This window comes from Podarcis erhardii, assembly GCF_964252035.2.
Source record: "Podarcis erhardii genome assembly, chromosome: 1".
Lineage (NCBI taxonomy): Eukaryota > Metazoa > Chordata > Lepidosauria > Squamata > Lacertidae > Podarcis > Podarcis erhardii.
Genome location: NC_138497.1, coordinates 55,412,524 through 55,436,757, shown reverse-complemented (window position 1 = coordinate 55,436,757; position 24,234 = coordinate 55,412,524). Strand labels below are relative to the sequence as shown.

Below are 24,234 nucleotides of genomic sequence, written 5' to 3'. Positions count from 1 at the left end.
ACACACAATTTGCTATCAGTTTCCATGAGCTGCCTCAGGGTGGACAGTGCTTTTATAACCCATTACACTATCTTAAACTTGTACGTCCTTATCAAGGTTTTGCAGTTTCCATAAATTGGTTCAGAAATGTTTTATCTGAAGAACCAACGTCCCATACTACCGGGCTTGCAATAAGCAACCATTTATAATGAATCTATATTAATAGCTCAGTGTTCCTGCCTTAAAATTATACCTCATAATAAAATTCAGTAATTTTCCTAGGGTCAATGCCACTCCCATGACTGGTACTGTCTTTATCTCTGCTTTCAACTTTTTGGGTTAATACACGTCAAATCATACTGCCCAATTCCTACTTTTAGTCAATCTGAAGCCAAAGAGTTTAATCTACTGGTGAGACTTTCCAAAACAACCCCCTCCTCCACATCATCATTAGGGAGGTCATCCAGGTCCCTTTTTCAAGTTTATAGGGCATTTTCCATTCAAACTGAATCTCCCCATTCTCCCAAGTGCACAAATTCAAAATGATAGCCTTTATCTTGGAAATGTTCTGAAATTCACCATAAATGAAGCCTGCTTTAATCACACATTTCCCACTCAGTATTTTCAGCTATAGCAACAGCAGTTCTTGGCAAGGTGGCCAGATGGAAAAGAGGGAAAGGCTCCTGTACCTTTAATAACTGGGTAGTGCAGTGACTCACCAGGCCAATCACAGTGCTGCTTAAAGCAGAGCTCTTTATTAGCCATGGTTTCTGGGACCATAATCATTCCGCAACTTAAAACAAACAGAAAGCAGCAGTTGGTGGTTGGCTTAAGAGTTGGCAGGAAACAAGGGGTAACCAGACAAAGCTTTCAGATCCTTATACATAAAAGTCACGCTTTTTTTCGTGAGCAAGTGGCTGTAAATATAAAGGCGGGGGGGGGGGCTGCATTATGCTAGAGCTGGAAGCACCAAGACAGGTGTCTCAATGCTAGAGACAGATTTCCCCAAGCCTGCCTTCCTAGTGGACACCTGTCCCATGTCCTCTTATCAAGCTCAAGTTTCTGCTCCAGATTCCAAGGTGATGCATTAAGAATAGGTATCATCTCTCTTTCTCTCTGGACACTATCAATTCGTGAAGCACATTCTTGAATGGACCCTAAACAGAAATAATACATAGAAGGGTCTGGTGACTTCTGTTTCAGTGTATCTGAAGAAGTGTGCATGCACACGAAAGCTCATACCTAGAACTAACTTAGTTGGTCTTTAAGGTGCTACTGGAAGGAATTTTTTGATTTTGTTTTGACTATGGCAGACCAACACGGCTACCTATCTGCAACTGGAACATTTTGAATAGTCAGGACAACCATGACCAAATCATCTCAGTACGAGAATGATCAAATTCTTTGGTTCTTCAAAGACAACACTTGACATCCTTTAGGATCTCTTTCCTGGAATAAACCAATAAAATAGGGCTGGAGTTACCATAAACAAAAAATAAAATAAAATGGGTTGATAGATGGACTGAAGTCTGAGAAAGACATTTCTTAATTGAAATGTCAATATAAAACTACCATTGAAATGAAGAGAGATTCTGATTTTGGCCCACAGATTTGAGGTTTTCCACCAATCTAAATCAACATCGACAACTACAAGATCACCCCTTTATAATAAAGCTAAAAAGTAAAAGCTGTACTGTTGCCAGAGTTATCCATGGAGGAAATAAATATTTATTAAGATTTACGTGGATAACTCATATCTAAAATATTTGAAATGCTAGAGGAAATATTTGAAATGCTAGAGGAAATGCTAGAGGAAAATCTACCGGATTGAGGAAGACTGGAAGAAATTTAAGACGTATTTACAAAAACATTGTAATTTGGTTGAATGTTAAGAAGGATGCTAGATTATAAAAAATTGGCCACCACTAAACTAGATTTGAATTTGATGATAAGTGAGATTAAAGAAAACATAAACCTTTCGGAGAATTGCTAGATTATATTTAAATGAGTGGATATAAGATCGTAAACAAGTTGATAATTTGCTTGGAAAAACCTTTTAACGATGTAAATGGGAGCGGGAGACGTGAGGGAGTCCAAAGAAGTGATGAAACCACGTTATGATATAAGTAAGGTTGTTTATTATTTGTGCATTTGTATCCAAAAAATTTTAATAAATATTTATATATATATATATAAAAACAAAGTGAGGCATCTACCAACATATGCATTTCAGATGCTCATTAAGAAGTTGAGGAACACAAAAAGAAAGCTGAGGACTGACTGCTCAGCCTATAAGGAAGTTACCAGTGAAGATAGAGAAAAAGACAACAAGGAAAGCAGGTCTTCTTAAGCAAGCAAAGTAGCCTGGGTGGATAACTGCTAATGACATACGCACAAGTTTCTCTGATACGGGAAGGAAAACTTTGTATTGCTCTAAAAGGCAACAGACTTTTTACCTTTTGGATCTGAGCAAAGAGACAAATATCCTAATATGATGGCAGGCTGTCCTAATTCTGTGATTTCACAGAAAGCTTTAACCAAGTACTGTAATTAATTTCTACAAACTAAGGTTTGATTTAAAATATTTTGAGGGGAGTGTTGTTGAAGCTGCAAAATAAAGTAATCATGTAATTATCTAAGATCTTAATTACAGAAGAGCTTCTCCTTAATGCCAAACACTTGTGCACATATGCTAACATCTACTGCTTGTTATATGTAGGAGCAAAATAGCTTTCCCATGGGAACTGGGAGAGGGAATGCTGGTTGGAACTTTCCATTAACAAAGAGGAATCATCTAAGTTCATTGTTCACAAGCAAAGCAGCAATATGAGAAGAACCCAGACAGCAGATCCATAGACTTTCATCTTTACTGAAATAGTTTTTATTTCTCACATTTACATGTCACTGTTTACTCTCTCTTCGACCCAGTATTCATGTGCTTCCCAGCAACCTCCTATCTAGGCACTGACCAGACCTATACCTGCTTGGCTTTAGCAAAGTAGAGGCTTTATATGCCATGGAATCCTGTTTGTAAGTATATTCCAAGTTGTGGAACTATTGTCATGCATTTAACTCAACCCACATTGGCAAATATATTCTTTAGTCCACTTTCATTAGCCTTCTGGTGTTATGTGATACAATATAGGAATCATGCAAACTCTTCTCTATCTGCTAGGGGTGGGGTAGCTCTGGCCTATAGGCTAAATCCAGCACAGCACAGATTCCAGCTTGGCCCATGAAACTGTTTACCTTAACCTCCTGTCCTGGACAGGTGTGGTGTAGGTAGAGATCTGGCTGGATTGGCAGTTGCCATGGGGAACGTGGTTACGCAGCCAATCCCTGCAGAATGCAGAGGTGGAGTCACCTAATTGCCATCAGCTGATGGACAGAGAGTTCAACATTGCTGGATTGGCTAGGCAACAGTCACAATTTCTGAACACTGTAGTAGTAGATATGGATACAGTGGTACCTCAGGTTAAGAACTTAATTCGTTCTGGAGGTCCATTCTTAACCTGAACCTGTTCTTAACCTGAGGTACCACTTTAGCTAATGGGGACTCCCACTGCCGCCGCCGCGCGATTTCTGTTCTCATCCTGAAGTAAAGTTCTTAACCCGAGGTACTATTTCTGGGTTAGTGGAGTCTGTAACCTGAAGCGTCTGTAACCTGAAGCATCTGTAACCTAAGGTACCTGATAATCTGCTTCAGATAGTTCTGTCCAGATAATAACTTCTTGTTGAGCCTTACTGTTGCTCAGCCCAGCACAGAACAACCCAGACTATTTGGAGCTTTGTAGTGTTGCAGTTTTGTAGCCCACCAGGTCTATGAGCTATCAGTATAAGCAAGCTTGAGCTTGTGCCACCTAAAATAGTTGAGCTGTGCTCACATAAACTATTGGCAAAAGGCTATTCATTCATCAGCATGCTTGTCTCTGGTCTAAACCTTTGTCTGCATAAAGGATGCTCAAAAATATCAAATCAGTGGAGGAAAGGAATTAGCTATGAAGCAGTACACTTTAATGAGAGCGCTCACTACTGTTGATTAGTAGGCCAATGTCCCAAAGAAGTAATCCTCCTTTACTAGCCTTAGAAATCAAGGCAACATGCAGAAAATAATCTCTCAGTTCTGAAGGGCTAAAGATGTTGTCTATAATTCACAGGCAATAATGAATTCTAAATCCTAACTTTCCTGAAGGCAACTCTTGCTCTCACCACTAGTCATCAGTATGTTCTTGCTAAAAATAACTCTTCAGCTCAGCTACAGTTTTCCATAGTTGTGCATCATTCTGCCTCCCTTTAATGTGCTCATTTAGTTGCGCTAAGTGATGGCAACTGGGAAGATTGCAAAGATGCCCATTATAAAAGCAAAACATCTATCAGATGACATTTTTTTCCCCTAAAGCAGTCATTAAACTGGATTACAACCACAGCAGTTCAGCCTTGGGCTGCTGAAAAGCAAATTGGACATTAATTGCTGCATTTGAGTGGTTTCTCCTGCACGATTATCTATAATAATATTACCATAAAGGCCTCGTAAAAGGTGCAATCCACTGTCTCCCACCTACTAAGAAAATAAACACTTTGCTCAGCAAGTAGCATCCAATTATAATGTGCCCAACACTTTATATAACCTCGAGGGTGTAAAAAGAAGGCAGTTGGTCTTTGTTGGTGAAGTTCAAGCTCCCTTGTCTGGTGGCTTCAATTTAAACTGACCTACGAAACACTGAAGTAGCCCAATCAATCTAATACACCCAGACTGTACACAGTTCTCTAGCCATGCATTGTCTCTCAGTGCTTTGCTTGATGTGTCTCCTCTTTTACAGCCCACCATGTGATCATCTGGTTGGCTGTGATATACGGCTGATGTGTTGCATACAATATGAGGAATAGAGTAAAATGGTGTGGTGTAACATACTTAAGAGAGTGATCCTCTAGACCAGCAGTTCTCAACCTGTGGGTCCCCAGATGTTGTTGGACTCCAACTCCCATCATCCCTGAGCTCTGGCCTTGCTAGCTAGGGGTGATGGGAGTTGTAGTTCAGCAACATCTGGGGACCCACAGGTTGAGAAAGGCTTCTCTAGAACATGTTACTGTACTGTGAAATTGCCCTATTATGTACAATCTGTATACCAAGTTTAAACTGCAGTGGCACCTTCAAGCATAGTATGAACCAGCATTCCTGAGAGTGCAACATTCAAACACACACCAGGTGTCCTCTACATGTGTGTATGTGCTCATATGTGTGAATGGATGGCAATTTGGAAGGTGATAGTTAATGGCATGTTCAAGCAAGTGCAGCCCCTTTTTTACCTTCTTCAATATGCCCAATACTTTCTGTGGTGTTTTCATTTGAAGCCTCCACTATTGGCCACTGCCAGAGGCAATGGATGAGGTTTAATGGCCCAATGGACTGATCCAGTGCGGGAATATTTCTCCTCCTGTGCAGCATCCTGTGAGATCTCTCTATCTCACCAGCTGCTGCTGCAGTACAAATCATATTGTGTGTAATGGCATGTCTGCCTTGGGAATTTATGGGTATGCACTGCGGGCAATGGTGGCGATGACGACAGATCAGCCAGAATGCATACACATTTCAAATTGCTGGAAATCCCCACTGGGTTGTACTGCAGGAAAAATGAGAAAGCCTGCTGGCTGCTGCCAGCCCACACACTGGATAATCTGTTTCTCTCTGCAATGAGCAAAGTAAAACAACACTAGGCAATGATGAAAAGAGGAAAAGGAGCAGCCTTGAACTATCACTTCCCTCAATGTTCCAGAGGATAGCTCCGTACCAATGGAAACCAATCATCGTTGTTTGAATTCTCATTTGTTCTGGCAGAACAGCTGAGAAAGAAGGAAGGAGGGAGATTTTGCGGTGGGCAGAATTAGGGACGCCAAAGTTTCCTGTCATTATGTGACAGTGACAAGCAATTTATGAGCTCAGAGTTCAACACAGAATTATTACCCCTCCAGAAATAACACAGATACATGCATTTCACTAATTGCAGTTGTGCCGTGGCAAATTCATTTTATCTGCCATAACAGGGAAGCAAGCAGAATTCATCAGGCTTGCTCATAGTTAGAAATGGGAGAGAAATTAGATGCAGTTTGCAGTTAAAGGTGAATCCGTAAAATTTACACTTTCCAAAATACCATGAGAACCAAAACACCACCATCCTTTGAAATGCACACATATCTGAATTTTGAGATATAGCTCCCCAATGAACCAGTGTCAGCACAAATGCATCTGTTAGGGGAAAGTATGCATAAAAATGAGTATATTAGTTGAAAATAACGTAAAACGTGCATTATAGTAGGAGAAATCACTTGCAAAAATATGTACATTTGTCAAATGCTGATGGGTTTTCATGGTTTTTTAAAAAATAAAAAAGTTCAAATTGCTGCAGAAATGTGGAAAACTGAACTTAAGATAGGAAAAAATGAACCAAAATGGACAGCTCCTTCCATCCCTATCCATTGCACATTTTCCAGGCAAAAGATTGCTCATGTGAGTTATATGCTGTATTCTATGAAGCTGCAAGGATATGTTATGCAACTGAACTGCTTGCTTTTTTAACAAGAGAGTAGAAGCTGTCTGGTTCTGCAGATTACAGGTTTGAAATGGAAGTCATTCACTTGTGCAATATGCTCACACATATGCTCATGAGGATATTTTTTTTCCAGGAACAATCCAATAACTAAAACATGAAAACTATGATTTCATTCTTGAGCTATTGCCATCTTTATGCTTCAGCAGAAGCATAAAGTAGAAGCCTTTGATGATGACTGCAGTGTCTAGGCCGATTCATGTGTGGAAAGGCAGTATTTTGGGTCCTGGGGTCCTGTGGCTTCAGAGGTCACAACTAGCACTTTGAATTGAGCCCAGAAAGCAATTGGCAGCCAGTGCACTTGGGCTAGAATCTATGTAAAATGCTCAGATCTTCTGGTCCCAGTTAATAATCTGGCAACCAAGAGATTTCCAGGGCATAGGCGACTAAAACCATGTTATTTCTGTCCAAACAGGGAAACTAAGCAAGGGTCAGTAATGGATCCATAAGTATTCCCCAAGCAGAGGTAAGCTGAGTGAAACTTCTTCCGGAACAGATAGAACAGGATCCCATAAATATGTTGCTTCGGGGGCACTATGCTGGGCAACATATTCTTTCAGACAAAGCAGCACATTCTGTGTTAGTAGATGGGGGGGTAGGAGGAAGGGAAGGGAAAACATTGTTGATCTTAGTCCCCCTAGTTCCCTTCCCTTATCCAAAACTTCAACTTCACTTTCTTCATTTTTATTGCAACTTCTAGAGTCTGACAGAAGTGCCCTGCCTGTGTTGCGTGATGACAGGATTTCATTAGTCTATAATGACATTTTAGTGCTTGTTTTAATCATTTCAAGTGCTATTGCGTCCTGCTGTGAGAGATTGTTTTAAATACCAGAAGGTGCACTGCTGGGGTAAGGGCTTCCCTTTTCACATACCAATATATGCAAAAAGAAAAAGAAAAGCAGTTGGGTGATATTTTGCATGGTTTATGAGGAAATATTAAAAGCTATAAGACAATATGAATTGTTTTCAGATTAAAACCTGGCAATGGGTATGATTTACAAAACGTTAACATTACCAAAGCCACAGAATGTTACCAAAGTCACAGAATATGGGATATAATCAGGGCTTTCCCCCCAGCTGGACTCACCAGAACTCAGTTCTGGTACCTCTCAGGTGGGCGCCATTGCCATTCTAAGAGAACAAGGGAGGTGTTCCTAATGAGTTCTGGCACCTCTTTTTCTAAAAAAATATAGTAATATTCACCAGAGTGTCATGGAGCATGGCATAGCACTACATTGTTGCTGTTGTTATGTGGGACTGTGGCATAACACATTATGGCCATTGTACCACTCAAAACAGAAGAGTGTGTGCCCACTTCTAGCATCCAATGAAATGTGGCCATGTTTGAGGAGCCATGTTCATTGTAGGAGAGGGTGAGCCAACGGTCTCTAATTCACTGTGGATTTTTGAAGGGATATTTATTGAGATATTTTGTGGGTGTCATGTTGATGAACCTAGAATAACATGTTAAAATCAATATCTTATCTGTTCTGGAGAAAATAACATCACAAGGGGTGAGCGAGCAGAACCCCAACCCCCAACCCTCAAATATTTTGTCAATAAAATAGTGGGGCTTGAGTATCCTGGGAGAGTCAGGTCTATAACAATATTAGCAACCCAAAAAAGCCCCAAAAGAAGTTATGGGAACTGAAACCTAGAGCACGAGTCATTTTCAGATCAGTTGTAAGAAGAATTACACATCATCTCCATTTCCTGTAGCATCAATTGTAGTTTGCAACAGCAATTTTTGCATGCTCTCTTCATTTTACCCTTTCTTATTCTTTGCCCTGTCCTAGCAGTTCATAACATAAAAATCACAAGGGCTAAAGATTGAAGATGAGTTCAACTAACAGTTGACAAGGAGGCACAAGGTAAATGTAGTTTATAATAGGGCAGACATACGTCCTGAATAACCAGACGTAGATGGAATGTGGGAGTTGGAAACAGTGTCTGGGCAGAAATCGCTGAAATGTCCAGGAAAATGTCCATGATGTATGGCAACCCATGTTAGAAGTCTAGATTTTGGCAAATTTCCTTTACAACTAGCTCAATAACGTCAATATTTTAAGATTTTGCAAAGAAAGCTCAACAACTTTTGCATCCGGATTTTCACTTTCTGAAATACGGCAACCCTGGTTTCTAAGCACATTAATTCAATGAGTAGGAAGATGCTCACAAATCAAAGTTCCCAAGGAAAGTTAGGAAGCAGGCCCAGAGACAGAGGGAGGGTGTTTTGAATGATAAAGAACTTCTAAGTAGCAGCCAACTTGGACTAACAAGTTCCAGGCATGGAATGAGTCATTTTTATCTTCTTACCAGGTCTCCTGCCTTTATTGGGTTATTTTCTTTTTAATTGGTTTTTACCAATGATTTTCTTGTGTAACAAACAAATAAACAAAGAAAAGTACATATGGTGTCTCCACTTTTAATTCACAGTCGTTTTCACAGTTCGTTTGCATTCGGTATGAGACACTGTTGTCATATACATTATGCAGTTTTATGTCTTCCCTGGTCAATGTAAAGAAATAGCATCTTAGCCTGCAGTCTGGCACTTCATCATTCTTCAATATTTTCCTGGCAGGACTAGTGGAGCTGTGCCAGAAGACTGGAGATTTGTGTATATTGCATGGCAATTCTTCAAGAGATTTCATGCTTGGTGGCTTTGGATATAGGTGGATCTTCAGTCAGTCTGAGGGTCCTACCTCCCGAATCCTAGGTTAACAGTGGCTAAGGGTATGATTAAAGGGACACGGGTGGTGCTGTGGTCTAAACCACTGAGCCTCTTGGGCTTGCCGATCAGAAGGTTGGCAGTTTGAATCCCCGTGATGGGGTGAGCTCCCGTTGCTCGGCCCCATCTCTTGTCAACCTAGCTGTTCGAAAGCACGTCAAAGTACAAATAGATAAATAGGTACCGCTCTGGCAGGAAGGTAAATGGTGTTTCCATGCACTGCTCTGGTTTCACCAGAAGCGGCTTAGTCATGCTGGCCACATGACCCAGAAAAACTGTCTGTGGACAAACGCCGGCTCCCTCGGCCTGTAAAGTCCTGGGATATGTATATTCCTAGGAACCTGAAATCTCTATGAACAGACAAGCACCCTGCAAAACTACACATTCACAGGCATGCTGACAACTTTGATTTACATTCTGAGCGCAAGCAGAAACTGTCTGTGGACAAATGCCGGCTCCCTCGGCCTGTAAAGTCCTGGGACAGTCATTCATGATTAGACTTAACGGTCTGGGGTCCTTTACCTTTACCTTTTTAAGGGTGTCATTAAATTTCAAAGCTCATACCTAATTTCTCTGTATAAGACCTCAGCTGAATCAGAATCTAAGAAGCAGCTTGACATTGGAATTATAACACTCTTATCTTTACATTACGCCTATGTGGAGTTTGGCTGGAGCTGTTCCAAGTCAGGGGTCAATCTTTCACTATATCCTGAAAATATCCTAAAAAGGGGGCTATCAAATAATCTAAGCTTGTGGAGAAAGTAGTGATCTTCTTAAATTTCATAATTATCTGGCCCTTAATGCTCAGGTGAATTATGAATTATCATTTCCCCAAGAGATTCTGCTTGCCCTCAGAATGTAAATCAAAGTTGTCAGCATGCCTGTGAATGTGTAGTTTTGCAGGGTGCTTGTCTGTTCATAGAGATTTCAGGTTCCTGATACATATCCCAGGACTTTTTGGAGTTGATATGCTGGGGAGAGCATGGTCAGCAAAAACACAGGCAAAAAGAACACTTTGCATTACTTGGGGTCACTCTGCAAGAGAACATCATTAGGCACAAAAGCTTGTGTTGGTTCCCCTTTTGTTCTACCCTGACTTGCTACAGCAACCCACACAGGACATATGCTCTTTCTCCTGCTGTCTACTCCATATGCATCTCAAGATGGCTAGCTTTGATTAATTAAGATGATTAATCTGCAATCAAATGATGCCCCAATTTATCACAGTGTTTATTCAGTTAAAATGTTCATTCCCCAAAATCATCCTGTAACTCTAACATCTTCTACCTCAGTTTGCTTGTCAAATTTGCTTCCAGGGATCATGAGTCATATCTGGGGAATGAACATGACTGGCATTTTTGAGTCAAAGGGTTACTCCTCTGACCTACTTCCAATAGGATCAACAGCTGAAGGCTGGCTATGGAATGCACAGATAAAACACCGCTAGACAGTTATATGCAGGTAAGAAGTTTGGTTCCAGGTTTTCCCTCCTTAAAAATAGTAACAACAACTCTCAATTGTGCCTCTTACAAATGCTAAGATGAGCAAACATGCAACGTACTTGCACATCAAAGAGATATAAAGTGGCAAAATTTGATCAGTGCAGATCTTTTTTTTTCATTAGCAGATGAGGGGGGAAATAATCAGTTGAATTGTATATCTGAAATTGAAAGAGAAACTGAAAAAGAATCCTGCAATGAAAAGCCACTTCTCAAACCCCTGTCCACCACAATAATTTCACTGACTCATTTAAGCAACAATAGCAACACACTCCATTTACAACAATGCCATACAAAGAAATGCAATTTTATTTTTATGCTGTTGAACAGCCAGTAACCTTCTAAGACTATATTGTAAATTTCTAACAATAAAGTTTCCAACTATAAAGGAGGAAATTCTTTTGGATTGTTTTGATATGTGCAAAGGCTACTTTTTATGTACATATTTGATTTGCATTAAACATTCACCACTCTAATCATGTTACACATCTGCTAAGATGAAGACTGGCCCAGTAAAAGTTGCTGGCTGAGATAGAACAGAAAATGCCCCCTCCACATCAAATTCCCTGTTACTAAGACCAGTCAACTTATTTTGACACCCGATAAAGAAAATCTCTTGTCTCTACCACTTCCTGGCAGTAAAAATTTAATAATCGTAAATTGCTCCCTTTCATGACACCCAAAATCAGCTGTCCAAGGCAGCCACCTCACTCTACTTAATTGCTAGGCCATCTGTGGCTAAGGCTTCCCTTTCCTCTTTATTATCTTATTTACTTGCTACAGGTTAGTGAACAATAGAAAAACATATCTTCCTTAGCAACCTAGTATTTGATTTAGTGGTTGCAGCTTTCAGAAACAATTTAACATGTCGATTTATCCTGCATCCTCCTTTGCATTCAGTCCAAATCCATAATAATTTCTCAGACCTGAGGGTACATCTTTGGATTGTCATTGAGACGACAGAGCAAATTTATAAGAGCAAAATGCTGTAGGAATCATGGCATCTATTTATAGCCAAGTCCCCCAATATCTCTCCCATAGATAAACATTTCTACTTATAAAAACCCTTCCAAATATATTTGGTTCATGGACAAATATATTTGGTTCATATCTGGGCATTTTGCAGCATCTGCATTGATGGCCTAGGAGACCAGGCTCTGAAATCAGCCCAGTAATTTTGTCCCAGAATAACTGATGACAGGCTTCAGGGGACTTGAGCTCTGCTAACAGTGAAATCTTAATATCCTATACATGTCTGCTTATAAATAAGTTCTATTGTGCTCAGTGGGATTGGAGTGCACTGGATTGTAGCCAATATTAATGCTTTAGCTTAAAGGTGAAGGGCGCTGCGATACAATGTACTCTGTCTTTCTAATTAATAGTAGTGGTCTACAAGGCTGGGGTCATGGGTAGCTGTGCCAAAATCTTGGTTTACAACACTTCAGAACCTGGAGCATGGAGAGAAAGTTTTTAGATTAGGCCTGGCCAGAAAATTAATACTATCTGCAATTACAGAAACCTAGGCAGAAGAACTCTGTTATCTTCTGAAAAGGCCCCAAAGGCTGAGCACATGCATTTTATGGGTGCTCACCAGCCTCAGCCTTTAACATTCCCAGCCTCAGCCCTGGAACCATTCACAATATCATTCAAACCTATTAATAAAATACCCCTTTCAAAACAGTCCTGGACTACTGAAGTTTGCTATATGGGGGGCTGTCCTTGAAGACTGCTGCTATAAATGTGGATGCTAGGCTAGTAAGTGGGGCAGCCCAATGGGACCATGTTTTGCTGGTCTTTAAAGCACTGCGCTGGCTGCCAGTGAGCTACTAGGCCAAATTCAAGGTGGTAGTATTACCATATAAAACACTAAATGGCTTATGACACAAATATATCAAATTAGGTCCTTCCTCTGTATCAACCTTCTTGAATCCTAAAATAATCAGGTGAGGCCTTTTTGGTGCCCCTACCAATAATTGACCCATGACAGGGCCTTTTCAGTGGTGCTTCCCTGTTTGTGGAATTCCCTCATTATTGACTTTCAGGAGAAGGTAAGAACATTCCTGTTTAACCAGGCATTTGATGGCCAAAAGATGCTGTGCTTGGCAACCCTGAAAGAATGTTTCAAACTATTTCTAGAATGTTTTGAATTGTTGTTGTTGTTGTCATTGCGTTTTCTACCCTGTGCTCCTTCAGGATGAATGTCGGATATAAACTGAATCAATAAATACATAATATTCTATACCTTAACTACTGTATATTCCTCCATTAAAATAGAATTTCCTCCTGTCCACATTTTTATCTGTGATCCAAGTACATCTGCTCCCTCAACTTGGCAGCAGGAAACCATTCCCAACAGAGGGTGAAAAAGTGCTTATTCTAGACACACCTTTGTTGACAGTAAAGGGCACTTTTTGCAGACAGCCTGTGAGTAGGGAATTTTAGAGGCTGCCAGTTTGACGTTCAGGGAAAATAAAAACACCAGTTTAATAAAATGCTCCAACAGTGCAGGCAAACAGTATGGAATATTACATTTGTCCTCTTCGAGGGAAAAAAAAAAGCCCAACAAAAAACTTAGTAACATCAAGGTTTCAGGGTTGCAGAAAGTTTGTTGAGAAAGAGGAGCTTTGCTGGTCTTAAATGCTATCAAAGAAAAAGTGAGCATCACCTCAGAAAATAGTGTCCAGGTAGGAATGATTTTTAAATGGTTTTCTAACGGGGCCCAGCTGGTTCATTCTCAGCTTTGCAACAAAATACTTGTGTGTATCTGCACAGCTGATTTAATCTTGCCACACTTTGGTTTTACTGTTATAAATTGATAATCACACCAGAGCCCGAATTACAGAGGAAAGAAGAAGAAGAAAATAAGAGGACTTAACTCATGAAAGGCACTACAGAGGGGAGGCGGATTCCTTCTATAGTTAAATCCTGTATACTGTAGGATAAATATTTTGTCATTTAACACAATAATTCACTACACATTGTCTTGAATGCTAAAATGGCAGAATAGTAATACAACTCTATACAAACAATTACAAAATTATGGGGTAAAAAAAAATCTCCTCAGATGTTAATAGGTATGGGAACTTGAGTAAAATGTTTTTCGCCTAGTGCTGAAAATATATTAATGAAGTTAGTAGTACCAGGTGAGCCTCCTTGAGGCGAGAATTCCAATAAGTGACTAAGGATACTTAAGGAACTTGATCATGGTGAATTCTGGTACAAACTAAGGCACCATGTGCACTATATATTTAAAGCAGTATCGTATTGCTGTAAACAGCCATGGCTTCCCCTAAAGAATTCTGGGAACTGTAGTTTTTAAGGGTGTTGAGTGTTGTCGGCATGATTGTATTACCCTGAGAGAGCTACAATCTTCAGAATCTCCTGGGAAGCAGGTTTGAGTGTTAAACCATTCTAGAAATTGTAGCTCTTTGATGAGAATAGGGGGTCTCCATGCTCCCAGTTGCTATTGTAACTAAGTTAAAGTACTTGGAAATTAAGTAATCACTCATTCTTCTCCTGTCTACCCATGCCTCCAAGTCTCTCCTATGTCTCGTTTCAGTGAGTCTATTTTATATTGTGTGCATCTTAGGACTGGCATCTGTCATACTGGTACTATGTAAAGTCCTACATACATAAATATAATAGCAATTTGGTGTAATCTGGAACTTCTTTATAATTCAAATACCCATGAAAAGTGAAGGTGCAACACCATAAATTCTGTAGCCACATAATAATGATGTTTACGTCAGATGGTATTTTCAAGAGCACTCAAATATTGATCTAACTCTGCTCCAGTGGTGAAGTCAATGGGAATTTCACCATTGATTTCAGTAGGAGGAGAGAAAATCAATTCCCAGCACTTGTGAAAATTTCACAGTCGGTCATTACTGATTGAGAGAATATTCAAAGAACTAATGATGGGGGTTCAGTTTAGAGCTTCATATCCCATTGCGCACCCCATGAGCCACTTGACTCTCTGCTTTGTTTGGAAATCTATATGTTTAGCATTTAAAGCTTTTTTGCTTTCCTTGCTTCGCACCTAGCAAAGGCTTTCCCCCTATGTGCTAATGGTTTAATTATATTCTTTCCCCTTCATTTCTTTAGGAGTCATCACTAAGATTAAAATTCTTGTTCAAAGCAGATCTACGCAAGTAGGTGACTTTAGGGTTCATTTTCTAATTGATCAAACAAACTGCTAATTAAATGCATCTGTGCCTAATCAAAACATGGCTACATAAGCACAGTGTATCATTTAGCTGGGTGCATGAGATTGTATTCATCAAGGGGAATGAAGACTCAGCTTGATTAGTAAGTGGTGAAACACATTCAAATCCTTTATTTAGGCCAACTTATACCAGAAGCCATGTTTAATTATTTATGCAGATTTTTAAATAAAAGATATACAAGTTTTACTCCTCAATATGATGTGTTCCGAGTAGCCCAACAATGCTGCTAATGATGCTCTTGCCATTTTTAGTCTTTGCACCCCTTTGTTAAAGAATAAATTTCTCCATGTTTCAAAGAGTCATATCTATGTATGTGCAAGCATAGAAAAAACAGTGAGGGAGAGGCGTTCTCTTATATACTGGAAAGTGTTGTGTGGAACTATCTGGGCCTATTCTTTTGTGTTGCTGCAACTTACCTGTTTTGGTGCAGAGACAGATCTCCTGCATTGCAGAGACTGGAGAAACACAGGCTATTTAGCTTCCACTTTCAAGCTTGCTTAACTTTACTCCTGCATAGCTGTCTCTTGGTATCTTCTATTCTACACCACCCTTTCCTTTCACTTCCAAACTGCATGGGCAAATGGCTGGTAACTTTTGCCTTTGGCTCTGCCATTCTCCCCTTGGCTATCTTGACTCGTATTTTTACTAGCACTCTGTTTTTTAAAAAAATCTTCTTCTTCTTCTTAAACTCTTTTAAAGAATTCACTGCGGAAAGGCTTTGTCTTTTAATTTATTTATATTTTTTAAAAAAATGGTGAAAGGAAATACCGGTACTTTCCTTTAAAACAAAATTGATGAGTGCGTCGATCTCAGATCTTCAGTACCCACCCTCTTTGGCTTCCTTCACTTCAATTAAGGCACATGGGAAGGTGTCACGAAGTAATGTCTGCTTATTTGTAGTGATATGTAAATTGCTATACTATGGGAACCTTTTTAGTTGAAGAGAGGGATTTTTTAAAAATAACAGTATTTAAACAAAAAATACATATAGAAGAATTCCCGCAGGGCTTTTCAAATTATGAAGAAGTGTTTTATTGGGGGGGGATGTTTTATGGGAAGAATAAGAAAAGCCCACAAACACAGTGAGGTAAACTAAGTTGAATCCCACACCTATCAAAATTTTAAAGAAATTCTTTTTTAAATAAATAAATAAATCCTGAAGTGCCCCACAAATGACAAAGAAAAACAGAAACCTCTTTTGTGATGGAATAAAACTCTCAAGGAATTAGAGAACAGGTTTTTGGTACATTAGCGGTACAATTTCATCCTTTAATGGACCTGTTTAAAAGCACAGGACACTTGCTAGGAATTCCCTGACTTCCACTCTATTTCCGCCAAGATTCCACCCACCTTTTCTCAGACCTCTGCTTTCTCTTTCCCTCCAAAGTTGCTTCGTTTTATTCCTCTTTTGCAGCCAGCAATATGCAGTTTCTCCTGTCCTGAAGAGTGGAAGTTTGTGACCTTTCATATATCGCAGGGTGTGTGTTCCATGCTTGCTGCCTGTGCTCTGTGGGAAGCTTCAGACTGATGCACAATGTTTGAAGCTGCTTTCAGAACACTTGAGTGCATAATTCAGGGTGGATAATTGCATGTGTTGCAGCAGAAATAGCAAAGAGTCTGGTAGCACTTTAACAGATTTATTGTGGCATATACTGTAATGCAACAATTAATCTGTTAGTCGTTATGAAGCGGCAAGTCTCTTTGTTGTTTTTACCTTCACATAACTATGTCTGAAGCCACTTTCTAGTATGCATGGTGCTTGTCCTTGTCCTAAAGATAAACAAGTCGTTTTCATTTATCCACCATCACTTTGTTTTTCTCATTGCTCCTCTGCTGTTTTGTGTGTGTATATATATTGCAGATGTTCTAGTTACTGCTTATTGATTCTGGTTTGTTTCCACCTGTTGTTTCGTTTATTATATTATTTTGACAATACCAGAATAAAAGGGGGAAAGACACAAAAACCACAGACATACAAAAATCAAAAGTATAAAGAAAGTCAATTATTTATGCTATTTACTCTAAAGCATCTGTACCATATAAAATCTTAAAATATTCCAAGGCCACATTTTGATTGGAAAAGCAATATGCTTTTATGCAATGTCCAAAAAATGGTTCCCAATTTAACATAAAGGTATCTTGTTGCTGTCTTTTGTTTTTCCCATATAGTATGTCCACTTTGCCATTAAAGCAAAATCCCAGCTTTTTTAAGCAATTCTTTTGTTTAGTGTTCTTTGTGATCTCAGTATGCTTGACACAATTAACATATGAAACCCATTTTGTGTGTGTTTGTCATACTAAGCCCTCTATATAATTTGATAAGGAGAAAGCATGGAAGATAATGTTGTGTAGAACAAAATGCCCATTTTCACAATTACCTGATGCAACGTCCTTGCCCCCTCAGTAATAGCAACCTAGTTGTTGTATTTCAAACATCCTCTGTGTCCTGACCAGTAATTCTCTCCTCATGGCTCTGTTTTTCCAGAAATAGTTTGAAAGACTCTTTTACTTTCTGGGTGGTTGAAAGTTAACAGCAGACCATTTTCCTCTGTGCACATGTTGGATATGATGTGCTGTTGTACAGAATGTGTTATGATTGTCAAAACACTGCCCTAGAAGTGTGACCATGGGTACCCAGGGCCGCGCGCCATCACCAGGTCACATGCACACACTGAGGGAGGTGCGCACTATGTCATCACATCCCCCGGCATGTGTGTGCTATAGCATCATGCCGCCAGCATGCTCATGTCACTCGCTCACATAGCAGGTCATGGTGACATAGTGTGTGTACATGGGGGGGGCATGATGATGTAGCACATGCAACCCACGCCATGCACATGTAGCTGTGCTGCACCTTGTGGGTACCTGGCCCCTCCTTTAAAATGTTGTGGGAGCTATGGCACCCAGGGCCCCTTGGCCCCGGCACCTATGCTAGAAGGGGACCTAAGCACCACATGGCCACACTTGAATGAGGAATCCTCTTTGATATTCCTCTTCAGTTTAATTAGAGAATAAACCATTTTACTTTATTTTTATGTAACCTACCTGTTTTCTTTCTCATTTATAATATCAACAGAGCTTCTTAATATGGACCATAGGTTTGAATGTATTCCTTCTCTCTCTCTCTCTCTCTCTCTCTCTCTCTCTCTCTCTCTCTCTCCCCCCCCCCCCCCCGCAATGAGGTTCCTACTTTTCATGGCAAATTAGCCTCTAATCCCATACTGGCTGGGTGGCGATTGTGGCCCCTCGAAGGTCAGTCACTATCACCCGGGCAGCCAGGGTGTGGGGCCACTCCAACTGGTTACATTGCAGGGTGGGATTGCCTGCCAAAAGCCTAGTTTTTGAACCATTCAATCAGTGGGTCACTAGTAGGCAGAGTCTTGTGGTCGGACCTGGAGTCAGAAGCTTCCATTCTGGTCTGCCGGGCAATTTCATTACAGTGGGCAGAAGAGCACCTATGGTTCAAAGTGGTGTGGTTCTCTTTTTCATATGCGGATTTTACACTTATTCTGTTCTTTGCGTAGTCCAGCTCTTAAGCACAGCATTGGCAATCTCATTACTAGTGCTGTGTCAATAAAATCTGATTTTTAAAACCACCATTTAATGAGAAAATGAATTGTATTTGCAAATTATCAATGGGTCTAGAACATTTCACTGAAATTCTGAAGGCTTTTGAAGTGGCTGAGATTTTTTTTGTGATGTTTAAGTGTCTCCTTTTCATTCTACAATTCTCCTCTCTGGTGGTCTACGCTTTCCTAAGTGCCTCCACTTCTGGAAAATTCTAGGTGTCTTCTGATAAACTTTCCTGTAATGTCAGAAAGCTAAGGAGACTGAGTTCTTTTTAAGGAAAATGACTTTTCTTCCAAACAAAATCAGGGAGTGCACCAGTTTCAAGCATTTGATAACCACACTCCTCACCTTTCTTCATCAAAGGGGAAGGCATCCTCTTCCTATGGGTCTATTTTAGACCAGGAAGCACAGGTAGCTGGAGAGACTGCAGAATGATAAATATTTAACAGAGAACTGTTTTAATGAATGAAAGTGGGGAGGGAAACACACCTCTCTTGGCCACCTTGAAACAATAACGTAAGCCCAACATATGGAAATTATATAGTGCCCTGCAAACAAGGCAGGAAAACAGAAACATCTTTGGGGAATACAAAATCAAGGACTGTTTTCTGTACAGTATTAGTCCTTTCAGGGTTTTGGATAATTGTTAGACTGAAGTTCTTTGTTCTTGTTTTGTCAGCAGCACTGTGTCACTGTCTACCATTCACTGGGAATAGCAAGTGGGAAGAGTACTGTTGCATTCACATCCTGCCTGCAGACTCCCATAGGGATTTGGTTGGCTACTGTGAGAACAGAATGCTGGACTAGACAGTCCTTCAAACCATTCCAACAAGGCTCTTCTTATGCGCACATCAGTACATTTTTACTTTTCCATGTCGAATAACTTTAAAGTTGTTGCCATAGCTACAATCCATATTTTGCTATGTGTTCTTTCTTCCCAGAATTGACTCCCTTTGCCTTCATCCTTCAGACAGCTAAGATGCAACGCACACCTTTCATACCAAACTGGCTGTGGCGGTACAAGAGGCAAAGCTGTAATCACATAGACACTTCCAAGAAGACATGGCTGGTGCTCTGCAAACATGCCCTTAGAAAAGTACAAATGGGGATGCCAATTCTGAATGATTTAAAATTGTAGAAACAAACACCATGTGACCCACAGTATACATCTAGGTTCCCCAGCTACTGAAGTGTTTTTACAACCTACTTTCCAATGTTGCTGCTTTCCCTGTATGCCTCTGCACGGTAGACATAGCTGAAGGGCAAATAGGCTATGTTTTTCAAAAGGCTTATTTTATAATTAAAGACTCAAGTGCTTCGTGTGGAACATGAATAATGTATCTTATAAATCTTCTTTGATATATGTATACACAATACTGAATCGTTATTTAGTGGTAAAACTAAAACATGAAATAAGTAAAATATGGCCTAAAATGAATAAATGTGCATATGTGGGAGGAAAAGAGGCCTCCAAGATATGCAGCTCATAAAATTGCAGGAGGTTATTATTATTAGGTACAGCACCTTTCGAATGAACACTTTAAAGTCATTTTCAAATAATTAAGATTGAGACTCAATATTCCTGAGAATGAGTTCTCATGTTTTTCAAAGACTGATTCAGAGAGGTAAAAGTGGCACTTTCAGGCCTTTTTCAGTATGGTTTGAGCCTCCTTTACAAAGTTAGCCAAGGGTTTGCATCAATTGGGGTCACAATCCAACAAAAATGAAAACATTTATGCTTAGACACATGACCACAGCAAAGTGTTTTCCATAGGTTCACATTGGTAGGGAAACAAGAACTCATTTTTTCCAAAATATGCCGAGCAGTCCTAAGTAATTTCTATTTCCTCCTTCAACTTTCTGACACAAAGCAACAGCAGGAAGTATAAATATGCCTTAGGTGGCCTTCAGACACATAGTTCTGCAGTGCATAACTTAGCACATCTTCCTGTCAATAAAATGTTCACACACAGTTTATGTCCTCTCCAAATGTTGTATAACAATAGCTCAAAAGTTTTCATATAGAGTAGCCAAAACCAGTTATATATACAGCTCCGAAGGCATAAAAATAGCCACCCCTACAGAAATGCACAGTACTTTTGAGACAGAAAACACAGATACCATAATGACTTTTACTTATGCAATGTAATTGCTCATGGAGCCAGTATTATTGAATGGACAATATCTTAATGACTGAGTTGTTGGGCAAAAAATAAGTCCATATTCAAATATGTAAGAATATTCAAATATGTAAAAATAAAACAGTAATGAGAAAGAAAATACTTGATCAAGAATAGTGATTAGTAGAAAGCCACTAATATTGGTATAATGGAATCAGTGTAACCAAGTAAATGTTAAATCTGTTGGCACAGTGATAGATGAGAGAGTGGATAATCTTTGATAGCCTTGCAATGCAGGCTGCAGTCAGAGTTGAAGGATCCATCCACCAAATTCAGCCTTTTTATTATAAAGTAAAATGGATGCAATTAAACCTGCAGAATGCCCACATGCTAGGTTATCTACTTGGCAATTCTACTTATCACTTGATAACCTGCATTATATTTTGATTTTAAAAAAATAATTGCAAGTGCTGGAAAGTGACATAAAATTGTCGTATAAATATTAATATGGTTTACAAAGTTACAGCCACTGGTAGATTGTCTTTTGAAGATCATAGCTTATTTTCCCTTCAACTATGTCCTTAAAACTTTGTGACTAGCATTCTGTACTATTTGCAGGGTCTGAATGATATTCAAAGGCAATCCCCACCTAAAAAGTATTGCAACAGTCTAATATGGAAGTTGCCAAAGTATGGATCCCTATGCAGGAAAAGCTTTAGCTGGCGAAGTGCTGAAGCTGGAAACACACCCTCCTAGCCACTATGGTCACCTTGGTCTCAATGTGGATCAATGAAAAGCTGATTCTCTTGCATATATGGAACTCATTTTTGACCACATAAAAACTGCATGAATCTTGGTACAGCTGTTACTTCAAATGGAGGGTTCCTATTACTAGTACAGAGCTCAGGAAACACACGTGTAAACACTTTATTCCAGATTTCCCTAAACTGTTGCTTCTAGATGTTTCGGACTACAACTGCCATACGTCTTGATCGTTGGAAAGACTAGCCTATTCATGCAACGAATGAAATGAATTTAAAGGAAAGGCAGAAATAGGAGAGATTGAGCTGTTTGACAAGAGAATTTCCAAATTTTTGGTAGTGCAGAAGCCTAAAAGTTAGAATTTCAGTAGATCTGAAAAGTGGGAATTTGGGAATTTGAAGCATTTACAAATACTTGTCATAATGTTAGAAAGGTAGACCTTTTCTAGGTTAATGTATCCACATTCTTCACAATTCAACAGATGCAGAGAGGGTGCTGCTTCACCAAAATGAAAGAAATGAAAAGACTTCAAAATTCGTAACAATAGTGAAAGAAAATGCTAAACCAGACTAATAAAAGCAAACACCATGATCACAATATGATCATGATAATATCAGATTTTAGTTTCACCACTAAAACATCTATTCAGCATAGCCAATTATATGTTGAAACAACAGTGCTGATGTTGTCATGTAGCATAAGGAGCAGTGTAAGATTTAAATGAGACTCATCTGCAATCAGAAACCTGAGCACTGAATGTGACATGGAACCAGGGATGGTGTGAAATTTTCAAGAAAAATTCATCTGTCTTGCAGAATTCCCATTTGGATGTCAAATGATTCATCTCAAATGAGCTTTCTTCCAGAGTTCCCACTGCATGCTGCACAGAAAAGGATTCTGAATTGGACCTCAGGGCTTATTTTTCACATATCAGTGATTTGGCACAAAGAGAGGAAACTGTTGCCCAATTCCTGGATATATGAACATTCCACTTCTACGCCTTTGGATGCATATATTGTCTGATATGAAAATCCAACAGATGCCCAAAGTGCAGTTTTTCAGCAGCCCTGGAATAGGCAACCTGATTGTTTAAACACAAAAAGGATTTGGATTTTAAGTTCTGAAATGTGTTCAGCAATTTATCAGAGTAGTGGTCATGTGGAATATCCTTTTTACAAGGCTATTTTACTACTTGTATATTGAGGTTGAGAGTCACTTTGTGATGCCTCCATCACTTCAAAAAAAAATGGTTGCAATGTGACTCATTCCACAGTTGGCTAACCGCTATGAGATGGCTAACCAGCTGTAGTAAGAAATGAGGAGGCACATGCTACTGTTCTCTTTTTTGGGTTTAACACATCAATTTAGGAGCTGAATAACAAATTGAATTGGAATGACACACAGCAGCCCTGAAACAGGTCATTTTGTTTCCAAACACGTCAAATACAGACAGAAGTTGAATCTGGTGGTCACTACATACCCCTAGTATATTGGAATATCTGCTATCATCGTAGATAAAATGGGTGTTTATTATATTTCTGGTTTCCTACACAATATTTATGATTCTACTACATGAGCTTTACCTATATAATGGGAAAGGAGCATAACTCTTTTGAGACAGTTAGCAGATGAAATGGTCAGTTGAGAGTGGTTCAGAATTCTACTCATTCACTGTAGATCTGTCAAATCCACACCTGATCTGAAAATTCTGGAAGCCTTTCTGAAATTCAGTCAGTTTTCAATGTGTCATGCTTACATGAAGATGCATTATGTAATATCACAATATCCACATGTCCTGATTGTTTTCATAGCCAACCATCCTTATTCCGCAATATTTTAACTATTTTATGCCAAACACCCTTGAATCTCACAAGAGATGCTTGCATCTATTAAAGTGAAGTGTCTAAAGCTATACTTCAGGGACAGAACAGAAGGGTGGTATACAAATTTAATAAATGATAATGTTAATAATATTGAGCATATTCTATGCAGCCAGAAGCTGCCCTCAAATGTAGCACGAGTTCATTTATTGCCATTAATTAGCATTGGAAGTTTGTGGTGAAATGGAAGGCCATTCATGTCACATTTCTTCCCACATCTGCTTTGTGCCAGTTTGAAGAAGTGTACATCTGATGTGACATGGATGGATACACATCCAAAATACATACAACACAAGCACACCTCACCACAGGCTTCCAGTATTACCAAGAAGCATGGCAAAGCTTTTCCTGCAGATTTTCCAAATGGTAAAAAAGTTATAGTTTCTCCCTCCCCACCGAAAACTTGCCATGCGAGTGAATAGGGAAAACAAAGCAGATTGGAACCCAAATCACAGACTGAAGCAGTCTGAGCACATAGCGACTTGCTAAATGTAACATGAATAAAGGGCAATTAGAGGAGGAGAAAAACCAGTGTATGCACAGCTTGGAAGTAACAAAACCTATTCAGATCTCATGAGCATTTGAAAAATGGCAGACTTGAGCTCATTAAGTTGTGGACACGGAGCTATCTCACAATGGATCTGATAGCACATGCAAGAAGATACCATATTTTTCCATGTATAAGACATTGTTGTTTTATTTAAAAATTATGCTAAAAATTGGGGCTTGTCTTATACACGGATAGTGGAGAGTTGGGATGGGCGATTGGTGGCTGCAGTGAGTAGGAGATTGTCAGTTGCCTTTTTGTGGGTTATTGGTGGGTGTATCAAGGTCCTCTGGCAGTTGGCAGCTGCGGCAATAGGGC

General features: G+C 39.5%; 1 protein-coding gene and 1 long non-coding RNA gene across 8 annotated transcripts in view; one reads left to right on the top strand and one right to left on the bottom strand.

Annotated features, from left to right (window-relative positions):
- LRRC4C (leucine rich repeat containing 4C) overlaps positions 1-24,234 on the bottom strand; it is a 614,780-nt gene that overhangs the window by 42,490 nt on the left and 548,056 nt on the right. The window lies entirely within an intron of this gene.
- On the top strand, positions 8,384-19,929 carry LOC309327544. Its single transcript, XR_014150559.1, has 4 exons — positions 8,384-8,455; positions 10,629-10,773; positions 14,916-14,962; positions 19,549-19,929. It is a non-coding gene; the product is annotated as an uncharacterized lncRNA (long non-coding RNA).